The sequence below is a fragment of the Triticum urartu genome, chromosome 2 (genome assembly GCF_003073215.2).
Source record: "Triticum urartu cultivar G1812 chromosome 2, Tu2.1, whole genome shotgun sequence".
NCBI lineage: Eukaryota > Viridiplantae > Streptophyta > Magnoliopsida > Poales > Poaceae > Triticum > Triticum urartu.
In genome coordinates, this window is record NC_053023.1 from 296,786,612 (window position 1) to 296,799,737 (window position 13,126).

The window sequence follows — 13,126 nt, forward strand, 5'->3', positions numbered from 1 at the left end:
TCATCCGCATCAGGATAACAACATCAAGAATGTTTAAATTATTGTTTGCTTAAATTGCTAAATGACATATGGGGATTTACCGGAATTGTTGTTTGTTATTTCCGGTCTCCTTTAAACTTGCTGAAATAGTTAGTTTACTTATGCTACACCTCTTGCAATGTTTGTCAACATTTAGTATTGTTGGGTACATAAACGGGAGAGAACTAAATAACCGAATGTGGTGTTTTGTCAATATGCAACTCGTTGCATATTGAGCTCCACTTGACTTGTGGTTTTGTTTGTGCATTTTGCCATGCCATGCATATTTTAATCGGACATGCATCATACTTGTTTGTGCATCATGCCTTGTTATGCTTGTGTGTTTACCATGCTGCTTGCTTCTTTCCGGTTTGTTTCTCTCGTTAGCTTCGGTTCCTTTCTGGAGTTGTGAGGATTCGTTCGACTACGTCTGTTTGTCTTCTTCATGGACTCGTTCTTCTTCCTTGCGGTATCTCAGGCAAGATGACCATACCCTCAAAATCACTTCTATCTTTGCTTGCTAGTTGTTCGCTCAATCGCTATGTCGCGCTACCTAACACTTGTTATATCATGCCTCCCATATTGTCATGTCAAGCCTCTAACCCACCTTCCTAGCAAACCGTTGTTTGGCTATGTTACCGCTTTTGCTCAGCCCCTCTTATAGCGTTGCTAGTTGCAGGTGAAGTTGAAGTTTGTTCCATGTTGGAACATGGATATGTTGGGATATCACATTAGCTCTTATTTAATTTAATGCATATATATACTTGGTAAAGGGTGGAAGGCTCGGCCTTATGCCTGGTGTTTTGTTCCACTCTTGCCGCCCTAGTTTCCGTCATACCGGTGTTATGTTCCTTGATTTTGCGTTCCTTACACGGTTGGGTGTTATGGGAACCCCTTGACAGTTCACTTCGAATAAAACTACTCCGGCAAGGCTCAATCTTGGTTTTACATTTTCCACCTAAGCATTTTTCCCTTGGGTTCTGCAGACTCAAGGGTCATCTTTATTTTAACCCCCGGGCCAGTGCTCCTCTGAGTGTTGGTCCAAAAGAGAGCCACTTGCGGTGCCGCCCCTAGGCCACTTGGGGTATCTTCGGTTGCCGTACTTAGTGTTCATCCGGTGTGCCCTGAGAACGAGATACATGCGTCTCCTATCGGGATTTGTCGGCACATCGGGCGGCTTTGCTAGTCTTGTTTTACCATTGTCGAAATGTCTTGTAACCGGGATTCCGAGACTGATCGGGTCTTTTCGGGAGAAGGAATATCCTTCGTTGACCATCAGAGCTTGTTATATGGGCTAAGTTGGGACACCCCTGCAGGGTTTAAACTTTCGAGAGCCCTGCCCGCGGTTATGTGTCTAATGGGAATTTGTTAATATCCGGTTGTAGATAACTTGACACTTGACTTAATTAAAATGAATCAACTACATGTGTAGGCGTGATGGTCTCTTTTTGGCGGAGTCCGGGAAGTGAACACGGTCTTGTGTTATGCTTGAACGTAAGTTGTTTCAGGATCACTTCTTGATCACTTCTAGCTTCTCAACCGTTGTGTTGCGTTGCTTCTCTTCTTGCTCTTATTTGCGTATATTAGCCAACATATATGCTTAGTGCTTGCTGCAGCTCCACCTCATTACCTTACCCTACCCATAAGCTTAAATAGTCTTGATCTCACAGGTGTGAGATTGCTGAGTCCTCGTGACTCACGGATACTTCCAAACAGTTGCAGGTGCCGATGATACCAGTGCAGGTGATGCTACCGAACTCAAGTGGGAGTTCGACGAGGATCTGGGTCGTTACTACGTTTCGTTTCCTGATGATCAATAGTGTAGCCCAGTTGGGACGATCGGGGATCTAGCATTTGGGGTTGTCTTCCTTTATTTTGGTTCCGTAGTCGGACCTTTGATTGTACTCTAGATGATGTATGTTTAACTTGTTATTTTTGTGAAGTGGCGATTGTAAGCCAACTCTTTATCCCTTTCTTATTGAGTACATGGGATTGAGTGAATATTACCCCACTTGCGACTAAACCACCATGCGGTTATGCCTCTAAGTCGTGCCTCGACACGTGGGAGATATAGCCGCATCGTGGGTGTTACATATGATAGGCATCCAAGAGGGATATAATAAAAACTTTCATATAAAGTGCATTGAATAATATGAGAAGTTTGATTCCTTATGATTGTTTTGAGATATGAAGATAGCGATATTAGAGTCATGCTAGTGAGTAGTTGTGAATTTGAGAAATACTTGTGTTGAGGTTTGTGAGTCACGTAGCATGCACGTATGGTGAACCATTATGTAACGAAGTTGGAGCATGATAGAGGCTAAGGTGTCCCGATGTTTCGATGAGATGGTGGCTATCGTTTTCTGTGGGAGTCGACCTTGACGATCCGACTACGAACGTGCGAGACGTCGCGCCTTAGCAATCGCTAAACCAACTTCCGAGGGTTATTGACCACGCCGGAGCACGATCAACCTGACCACGAGGGTCTGTTTCCTGCGAGCAAACGAAGAACAAGCAAGAAACTGAGATTGCAATCGGGATATTGCAAATATAAGATGAAAGCTTTATTGATCAAGGTGGGGTTCTGTGACGTCTTGGTCTGGTCGTTGGACACAAACGAAGTACGCGAAGTTGCAGCTATGGCGAACTTTTAATCTAAACAAAACCCAAAGTCTAAACGACGCCCTAAGGGCTGTATATATGGAGGAAGAGGGGGGAATTTCGTGGCCCTTGAGGGTGGGGTCCGAAACCAACCCTAACTCTTGTTTCCCCACACATACGGACTCTAAAAATAGCCTATACTTAAGTATTTCGAAATTACATGGGCCTGGCCCATTAATAAGGTGACGCAGCACCTAGAATAGCCTATGGACGAATATTATGAAGTGGCATCTTGTATATTTCGTCCAAGGCTTCATGCACTCCTTATGGCGGTTTCAAAGTCCTGAAATCATCACTTGTAACTCCGTTCTTGATCCCCTTGCGCATGCCATCAACTCCATGCGTGTTCTTGCTCCAATGTTCATCCTTCTCCAAGCTAGGCCCTTCATTTGTAAGCAAAACAAATGTATCCAATTTAGGCAGCATCATAATCTCATGAACATTAGAATCATTACCAAGAAACGAAAGTACCTGGTAATTTAATTGGCGTGCGCGAGCTCTAGTAATTGGTCCAGTATATGTAACAGTAGGGGCTGTGGGTGTAACAATGGTATTGATGTCCTCATCATCCTCCCCTTCTTGAAATGAAGTCGTCCTCGACGGAAGCACATCTTCCTCACCCAAATAAGGCTTCAAATCTGCAATGTTAAAAGTGGGACTAACCCCAAAATCTACAGGTAGCTCAAGTTTATATGCATTATCATTTATTTTCTCTAACACCTTGAAAGGACCATCAGCACGTGGCATTAGCTTTGATTTGCGCAGATTAGGAAATCTATCTTTACGCAAATGTAACCAAACAAGATCTCCAGGCGCAAACAGAACATGTTTTCTACCCTTATCTCCAGCAAGTTTATATTTAGCATTCATACGCTCAATGTTTTCCTTAGTTAACTCATGCATTTTTAAAATCAATTTAGAACATTATTTAGCATCAAAATTAACCTTCTCTGAAGATGGAAGAGGCAACAAATCAATAGGTGCACGAGGTAGGAAACCATACACAATTTCAAAAGGGCACATCTTAGTAGTAGAATGCAATGAACGATTATAAGCAAATTCAATATGAGGCAAGCATTCTTCCCACATTTTCTTGTTATTCTTCAAAACAGCTCTAAGCATAGTAGACAATGTTCTATTGACTACTTCAGTTTGTCCATCAGTTTGGGGGTGACAAGTAGTACTAAAAAGCAGCTTAGTCCCCAACTTAGCCCATAAACATCTCCAGAAGTGGCTAAGAAATTTAGTATCACGATCTAAAACAATAGTATTTGGCACACCATGTAAGCGAATAATTTCACGAAAGAACAAATCAGCAACATTAACAGCATCATCGCTTTTATGAGATGGTATAAAGTGTGCCATTTTCGAGAACCTATCCACGACAAAAAATATGCTATCCCTCCCCTTCTTTGTTCGAGGTAAACCTAAAACAAAGTCCATAGATATATCCTCCCAAGGAACACTAGGTACAGGCAAAGGCATATATAAACCATGAGGATTGAGTCGTGACTTAGCTCTTTGACATGTAGTGCAGCGAGCAACAAAACGCTCAACATCCCGTCTCATCTTTGGCCAAAAGAAATGTGTAGCAAGTATATCCTCCGTCTTCTTGACGACAAAGTGTCCCATTAATCCTCCTCCATGCACCTCCTGCAACAACAAAAGGCGAACGGAGCTAGCTGGAATGCATAGCTTGTTAGCACGAAACACAAATCCATCGTTATGAACGAACTTGTTCCAAGTTCTCCCTTCCTTACAATTCTGCAATACATCTTTAAATTCAGCATCATGAACATATTGATCTTTGATGGTCTCCAAACCAAATATTTTAAAGTCAAGTTGTGAAAGCATAGTATAACGACGAGACAAGGCATCAGCAATAACATTTTGTTTACCCTTCTTGTGTTTAATGACATAAGGGAAAGTCTCAATGAATTCAACCCATTTAGCATGTCTACGGTTCAGTTTTGCTTGACTTCTAATGTGTTTCAAAGATTCATGATCAGAATGTATAACAAATTCCTTGGGCCATAAATAATGTTGCCATGTTTCTAAGGTCCGAACAAGAGCTTATAATTCTTTATCATAAGTAGAATAGTTCAGACTAGGCCCACTCAATTTTTCAGAAAAGTATGCAACAAGTTTTCCATCTTGTAATAACACACCTCCTAATCGAATTCCACTAGCATCACATTCAAGCTCAAAAGTCTTATTGAAATTAGGAAGTTGGAGTAAAGGAGCATGTGTCAACTTATCTTTCAATACCGTGAAGGCTTCTTCTTGTGCGGTACCCCAAACAAAAGGCACAACCCTTCTTTGTAAGCTCGTTGAGAGGTGCAGCAATGGTGCTGAAATCTCTCACAAAACGCCTATAGAAACCAGCGAGGCCAAGGAAACTCCTCACTTGTGTGACCGTTTTGGGCTGCGGCCAACTCTCAATAGCTTCAATCTTGGCTTTATCAACTTCAATTCCCTGTGGAGTAACAACATAGCCAAGAAAAGATACTCGGTCGGTGCAAAAGGTGCACTTTCCAAGGTTTCCAAACAAACGTGCATCACGTAGAGCAATAAAAACAGCACGTAAATGTTCCAAATGTTCCTCCAAAGATTTTCTATAAATCAATATGTCATCAAAGTAAACTACCACAAATCGTCCAATGAAAGCACGTAAAACTTCGTTCATTAACCTCATGAAAGTACTAGGTGCATTAGTTAACCCAAAAGGCATGACTAACCACTCATATAATCCAAACTTAGTTTTAAATGCTGTTTTCCATTCATCTCCCAATTTCATACGAATTTGATGGTATCCACTACGCAAATCAATTTTGGAGAATATTGTAGAGCCACTCAATTCATCAAGCATATCATCTAGCCTAGGAATAGGATGACGATAACGAATAGTAATATTATTAATGCCTCTACAATCAACGCACATACGCGACGTACCATCCTTTTTCGGCACTAAAATGATAGGAACAGCACAAGGACTAAGGGATTCGCGTATATAACCTTTGTCGAGCAGTTCTTGTACTTGACGCATAATCTCCTTCGTCTCCTCTGGATTGGTACGGTATGGTGCACGGTTGGGTAGCGAAGCACCGGGAATTAAGTCAATTTGATGCTCAATCCCTCGAATAGGTGGTAATCCCGGTGGCACGTCTTGTGGAAAGACGTCAGCGAACTCCTGCAAAATGTTAGTGACAGCAGGGGGCAAAGAGGAAGGCACGTCCTCGAATGAAAATAATGCCTCTTTGCACACAAAAGCATAGCAAACAGATTTGCTGAAATCTAGCTCATCAATATCAGATTTGGTGGCAAGTAAACATGCACTTTTCAATTTAATTTCAGAAACAACAGTAGATGGTTTATTATTAGGCTTCATTTGATGCTCAAATTCTTTTGCCACAATCTGATTTTCACTCTTATTTGTCTCCTGTTTTGCTTTATTAGCTCTATTAATATCATCTTTCAAAATGGAATCAGGAGTCATAGGAAGCAAAATAATATTTTTATCATTATGAACAAGAGTATACTGATTGTTTCTACCATGGTGTACAGAATTTTTATCAAATTGCCATGGTCTACCAAGTAATAAGGAACATGCTTGCATAGGTACCACATCACAATCAACATAATCAGCATATGTAGAGATACTAAAATGCACACGAACAGTACGTGTTACCGTAACCTTGCCGCTGTTGTTGAACCATTGGATGTAGTAAGGATGTGGATGTGGTCTTGTGGTGAGAGATAGCTTCTCCACCATCTCCATGCTAGCCAAGTTATTGCAGCTCTCTCCATCTATGATCACGTGAACAGAACGTTCCTTCACAACTCCCTTTGTATGGAACAAATTATGCCTCTGATTTTGCTCAGCTTGTGTAACCTGCACACTCAAAACACGTTGAGCAACTAAACATTCATACCTGTCAGCATCTTCAGGAGCCATGTATTGCGTCTCATGATCAGAATCGTCTCCACCGTGTTCGTCACGTGTAATAAGAGCCAAAGTCTCCTCATCATAGTCACTAGCAGACTCATACCCACCATCCTCAGTAACAATCATCACACGCTTAGATGGGCATTCTCTCGCATAATGACCTCCACCCTTGCAACGTCGACAAATAATATCATGTGTTTGCCCTGTTGATGCCATGGATGAAGAAGAGCTCTTTGCAGGCCTAGAAGGTGTGCTCTTGGCAGATAGTGGTGATTGTGCCTGCTTTATTGTATCACGGTTGGAGGTGGCAGCCGATGGAGGCGCCGGTGTAGCAGAACGTGTGGAAGTAGATGATGCACGTGGTGTCCATGATGAAGGTCGACCTGCAGAAAAGTTAGTCCGCGCCAATGCCTGTCGATCCTGCACTTAATGTTCAGCTTTACAAGCAAGATGGAATAAAGGAGTGATATTAGTATACTCCTTATACTCTAGAATCGTCTGAATCTCTCTATTTAATCCACCCATAAAACGTGCAAGCATAGCTTCATTCTCCTCAACAATACCACATCTAATCATGCCAGTTTGTAATTCCTGATAATATTCTTCTACAGAATTTTTTCCCTGTCTTAAGCGCTGCAATGTTTGAAGTAATTCACGTTGATAATATGGTGGAACCCAACGAGTACGCATAGCAGTTTTCAAAGCAGCCCAAGTAGCCGGAATAGGATATAATCTACAATGCTCAGACCACCAAACACATGCAAAACTAGTGAAAGCACAAACAGCAGCAGGAACACGTCTCTCCTCGGGATATTGTAAACATGTAAATCGTTGTTCAGTTTCTAACTCCCAAGTAAGATATATATCAGGAACATATCTACCCTCAAATGGTGGAATATTCAATTTTAGTTTAGGGAGATGGTCATGATCTCGTACCTGAGGGTGAGCCCTACCATTGCCATTATTTGCATGTGGACGACCTGGTGGTTGCTGTGCTGGTGGTGGCACGTAGTTCTGATTTTGATCAACCTCATCCTCATAATCTCCCACATAATAATCCTCCTCCACATCAGCAGTAGGATCCACAGAAGTATCAACAACAGCACCAGCAGTTTGGCCCGACTGAAGAGGGACACGGCTCGCTCGGCGGAGGGCTGTTTCCCAACGTGGAGGTAGTCGGTGTTGTTGCTGTTGTTGCAGAGGTGCGGCAGGAGCAACCGGTGGTGGTGGTGGAAAACGCGAAAGCAATTCAGCAAACTTGTTATCGAGCTTTGTTTCAAACGTCTTCTCCATGCCATCTATCTTCTCCATGGCCTCTTCAAATCTGTTTATCACATCTTGCACCTGTCCACTCATCATTTGCTGAAACGTATCATGAAGCTCCTTGTTCGTCAAGTTCTCCCAGTCAGTCTCGTCGGCTTGTGATCCTGGCATGGTTAGCAGCAATAGAAACACACAAGAATATGATCCTACAGACTACTAACAAGTGGTGGTGGTGGCGGGTGTCACAAATCCGTCAAGCAAATCTCAAATTCTTACCAGTTCTTACCCAGCAGCAGGCGGTGATCGGCAACCGTTATAGTCAAAACTCTTAAAAGCTTGGATAGAGCGATTGCCAGGGAGAGTCAAACGCACGACGCAGATGTATGTGGAGCTGGGAAGGCTTATAGTATGGTAGCAAAAAGGGTCAGCAATAATCAATTCAGAGATGCAAAGTTGAATAAACGCTCAACGACGGTACTGTGCTGGTCCTAGGCTAGACCGTGCTAGAGACGCGAGCCTAGAACACTAACAAAATCACGGCGCTGCACGTAAATAAGGGAAAAGCACACTCTGGAACTCTCTTTTTTTTCGCTCTTTTTTGCGCTCCTTTTTTTTGCGCTCCTCTTTTTTTTGCGAAAAATCACTATAATGGCGAGTGTCTCAAAACTCTTCCCTCGTCAAACTGATAGGATGGGCACGAATTTTTTTTCACTTTTTTTTTCAGAAATCAGGGCAGCGACGACGAAAAAGTGCGACAAAAAATCACTATGATGGCACGTGGCTCAAAAGACTCAGAAAAGCCTAAAAATAGGATAGGGAAAAAAAATTGTGCCCGTGAAAATTTTGGCCTAAAAACTGCCCGGGGGTCTCCAGACTTTTTTTTCCGAGACCTACGCAGGCAAGGAAACACGAATCGGAATTTAGATTGATCTCAAGAACAAACCTAATATGAGAAGAACTCGGATTGGTGGTGGATATATGGTTGTGGTATATGGTAGCAGTGGTGGTATATGGATAGAGATTGGTGGTGGTATATGGATACGGATTGGTGGTGGTATATGGATACGGATTGGTGGTGGTATATGGATATGGATTCAGAGCGGTGGCGGATAAGCAAAAGTGGTAGATGGGCGATGATGATGGTGCGGCGGCGGCGTGACAACTTATGACCAGAACTCGAAACTCTAAAAGACTAGACTCTAAGACCAACAACTTGACACGATGATGCAACCGCAAATTCAACAAAGCAAAAACCCTAAAAAGATTATGCAAAGGCTCAGATTGGTTCGGATATGATGAACTAACCCTAATTTTTTTGTGTGGCTTTTTCATGGACTGTAGGTATGAAGAACAGACTCGATCTAATCTACGAAAAACTGTAAAATCTCACCGAGCAACCTGGAAATCTGATACCACTTGATAGAGGCTAAGGTGTCCCGATGTTTCGATGAGATGGTGGCTATCGTTTTCTGTGGGAGTCGACCTTGACGATCCGACTACGAACGTGCGAGACGTCGCGCCTTAAGAATCGCTAAACCAACTTCCGAGGGTTATTGACCATGCCGGAGCACGATCAACCTGACCACGAGGGTCTGTTTCCTGCGAACAAACGAAGAACAAGCAAGAAACTGAGATTGCAATCGGGATATTGCGAATATAAGATGAAAGCTTTATTGATCAAGGTGGGGTTCTGTGACGTCTTGGTCTGGTCATTGGACACAAATGAAGTACGCGAAGTTGCAGCTATGGCGAACTTTTAATCTAAACAAAACCCAAAGTCTAAATGATGCCCTAAGGGCTGTATATATGGAGGAAGAGGGGGGAATTTCGTGGCCCTTGAGGGTGGGGTCCGAAACCAACCCTAACTCTTGTTTCCCCACACATACGGACTCTAAAAATAGCCTATACTTAAGTATTTCGAAATTACATGGGCCTGGCCCATTAATAAGGTGACGCAGCACCTAGAATAGCCTATGGACGAATATTACGAAGTGGCATCTTGTATATTTCGTCCAAGGCTTCATGCACTCCTTATGGCGGTTTCAAAGTCCTGAAATCATCACTTGTAACTCCGTTCTTGATCCCCTTGCGCATGCCATCAACTCCATGCGTGTTCTTGCTCCAATGTTCATCCTTCTCCAAGCTAGGCCCTTCATTTGTAAGCAAAACAAATGTATCCAATTTAGGCAGCATCATAATCTCATGAACATTAGAATCATTACCAAGAAACAAAAGTACCTGGTAATTTAGTTGGCGTGCGCGAGCTCTAGTAATTGGTGCACTATATGTAACAGTAGGGGCTGTGGGTGTAACAATGGTATTGATGTCCTCATCAGAGCATGAGATATTTTTTTATTATCTGACTTATGAGTGGCGGTCGGGGACGAGCGATGGTCCTTTCCTACCAATCTATCCCCCTAGGAGGATGCTCGTAGTACTTTGTTATGATGACTAATAGATTTTTGCAATAAGTATGTGAGTTCTTTATGACTAATGTTGAGTCCATGGATTATACACACTCTCACCCTTCCACCATTGCTAGCCTCTCTACTACCGCACAACTTTCGCCAATACCATAAACCCACCATATACCTTCCTCAAAACAGCCACCATACCTACCTATTATGGCATTTCCATAGCCATTCTGATATATATTGCCATGCAACTTTCCACCATTCCATTTATTATGACACACATCATCATTGTCATCTTGCTTTGCATGATCATGTTGTTGACATCGTATTTGTGGCAAAGCCACCATTCATAATTCTTTCATACATGTCACTCTTGAGTCATTGCACATCTCGGTACACCGCCGGAGGCATTCATATAGAGTCATATTTTGTTCTAGTATCAAGTTGAAATTTTTGAGTTGTAAGTAAATAAAAGTGTGATGATCTTCATTATTAGAGAATTGCCCGATGTGAGGAAAAAAATAGAAAATGCCAAAAAAAGGGAAGGCCCAAAAAAGAGAGAAAAAAGAGAGAGAAAAAGAGAGAAGGGGAAATGTTACTATCATTTTACCACACTTGTGCTTCAAAGTAGCACCATGATCTTCATGATAGAGAGTCTCCTATTTTGTCACTTCCATATACTAGTGGGAATTTTTCATTAAAGAACTTGGCTTGTATATTCCAACGATGGGCTTCCTCAAATTGCCCTAGGTCTTCATGAGCAAGTAAGTTGAATGCACACCCAATTAGTTTTTCTTTTTGAGCTTTCAAAACTTATGGCTCTAGTGCATCCGTTGCATGGAAATCCCTACTCACTCACATTGATATCTATTGATGGGCATCTCCATAGCCCGTTGATACGCCTAGTTGATGTGAGACTATCTCCTTTTTTTGTCTTCTCCATAGCCACCTTCTATTACAACTATAGTGCTATGTCCATGGCTCACGCTCATGTATTGTGTGAAATTTGAAAAGGTTTGAGAACACCAAAAGTATGAAACAATTGCTTGGCTTGTCATCGGGGTTGTGCATGATTTGAATATTTTGTGTGATAAAGATGGATGATAGCCAGACTATATGATTTTGTAGGGATAAGCTTTCTTTGGCCATGCTATTTTTGAGAAGACATAATTGCCTTGTTAGTGTGCTTGAAGTGTTACTGTTTTTATGTCAATATTAAACTTTTGTTTTGAATCATACGGATCTGAACATTAATGTCACAATAAAAGAAATTACATGGAAAAATATGTTAGGTAGCATTCCACATCAACAATTCTGTTTTTGACATTTACCTACTCGAGGATGAGCCGGAATTAAGCTTGGGGATGCTTGATACGTCTCCAACATATCTATAATTTTTTATTGTTCCATGCTATTATATTATATGCTTTGGATGTTTTATATGCATTAATATGCTATTTTATATTATTTTTGGGACTAATCTATTAACCTAGAGCCCAGTGCCAGTGCCAGTTCCTGTTTTTCCTTGTTTTAGAGTTTCGTAAAAAGGAACCAAACGGAAGGGCGGCCACAAGGACGGAGGGCGTGCCCATGGGTCTAGGTGTAACACCCCGGATGTAACTTCCATATTTGTAACTCCAACTCTTGCCATTACCGGCTATGTGATATGATATTCCCTTCGTGGTTGGGTTTTTGTCTTTGTTTTGTATTTTGTTCGTGTCATGCATTTCATCTCATGTCATCATGTGCATCTCATTTGCATTCGTGTTTGTTTCATGCATCCGGTCATTTCCCCGTTGTCTGTTTCGTAATCCAACACTCCCACATGCACCCATTGCACCCCTCCAATCTCGTTTCGTGAGTGGAAGAAAAATGTTCTCGGAATGGGTCGAGATTTGTCGAGTGGCCTTGGTACATCACCGGTAGGCCGCCTGCCAAATTTTGTTCCATTTGGAGGTCGTTTGATGCACCAACTGTCAAATTTCGCCCGTCCGACCTTCCCGTCTTGCCCATCCGACCTCGCCGCCGCCGTCCACTCCGCTGACCCCCTCCCAGCCAGATCCAGCCGAACCCGAGCTCCGGCAACCCTCCCAAGCTCCGGTCGCCGTTCCCCGTCCAAGTTCCAGCGAGATTCAGCGATCCTCGAAGTCCGTGGCCGAAACCCTAATTCGAAGGTTGACCCCTCTTTCTATGTCCCGAAATCTGTAACATTTTATGCCCTTGTTCATCATGTCATACCTCCATGACCGTAGGTCCGTTTTGCATGCATGATATATCAAAATGTTTGCCTCGTGATGCTCTTCATGTTAGTATCATTTGTGTGAATGTTAAAGTCCATATTAATGCCCTAATCCTCGTTGCAAAACTGCTATATGATGTTGACTGCTGGAATTTAACATAACTTGATGATTTGTCATTTTCATTGCATTTTGTGTGTGCATACTATGACCATGATGTCTACATGTTCTATGAGCTCCATAATTCCATCTTTACAGAGGTGCAAGCCTAGTATTTTTGTGAGTTATGTGGTGACTAGCACAAGCATGCAAAGTAGGCTTCATGAGGTTTCTTTTCCTGTTACTTTTTTATGCTATGTAAACTTGTTGCTACCATGAGATCCATGCCCATTTTCAGATAGTTCAGTAAGAGTGTGTTGAATATGTAGTATTTCTCTATCCATTCATGCTTCTGGTTGTAATTATGGAGTCATCTAGCATGTCTTATCCATGCTCTATTTTTTCTAAATATTGTTCCTGGCAGATTGTTAACATGAGATTCAACTTTGCCATGAGTGTTGCTAGTGATACATGTACCCTATGAACTT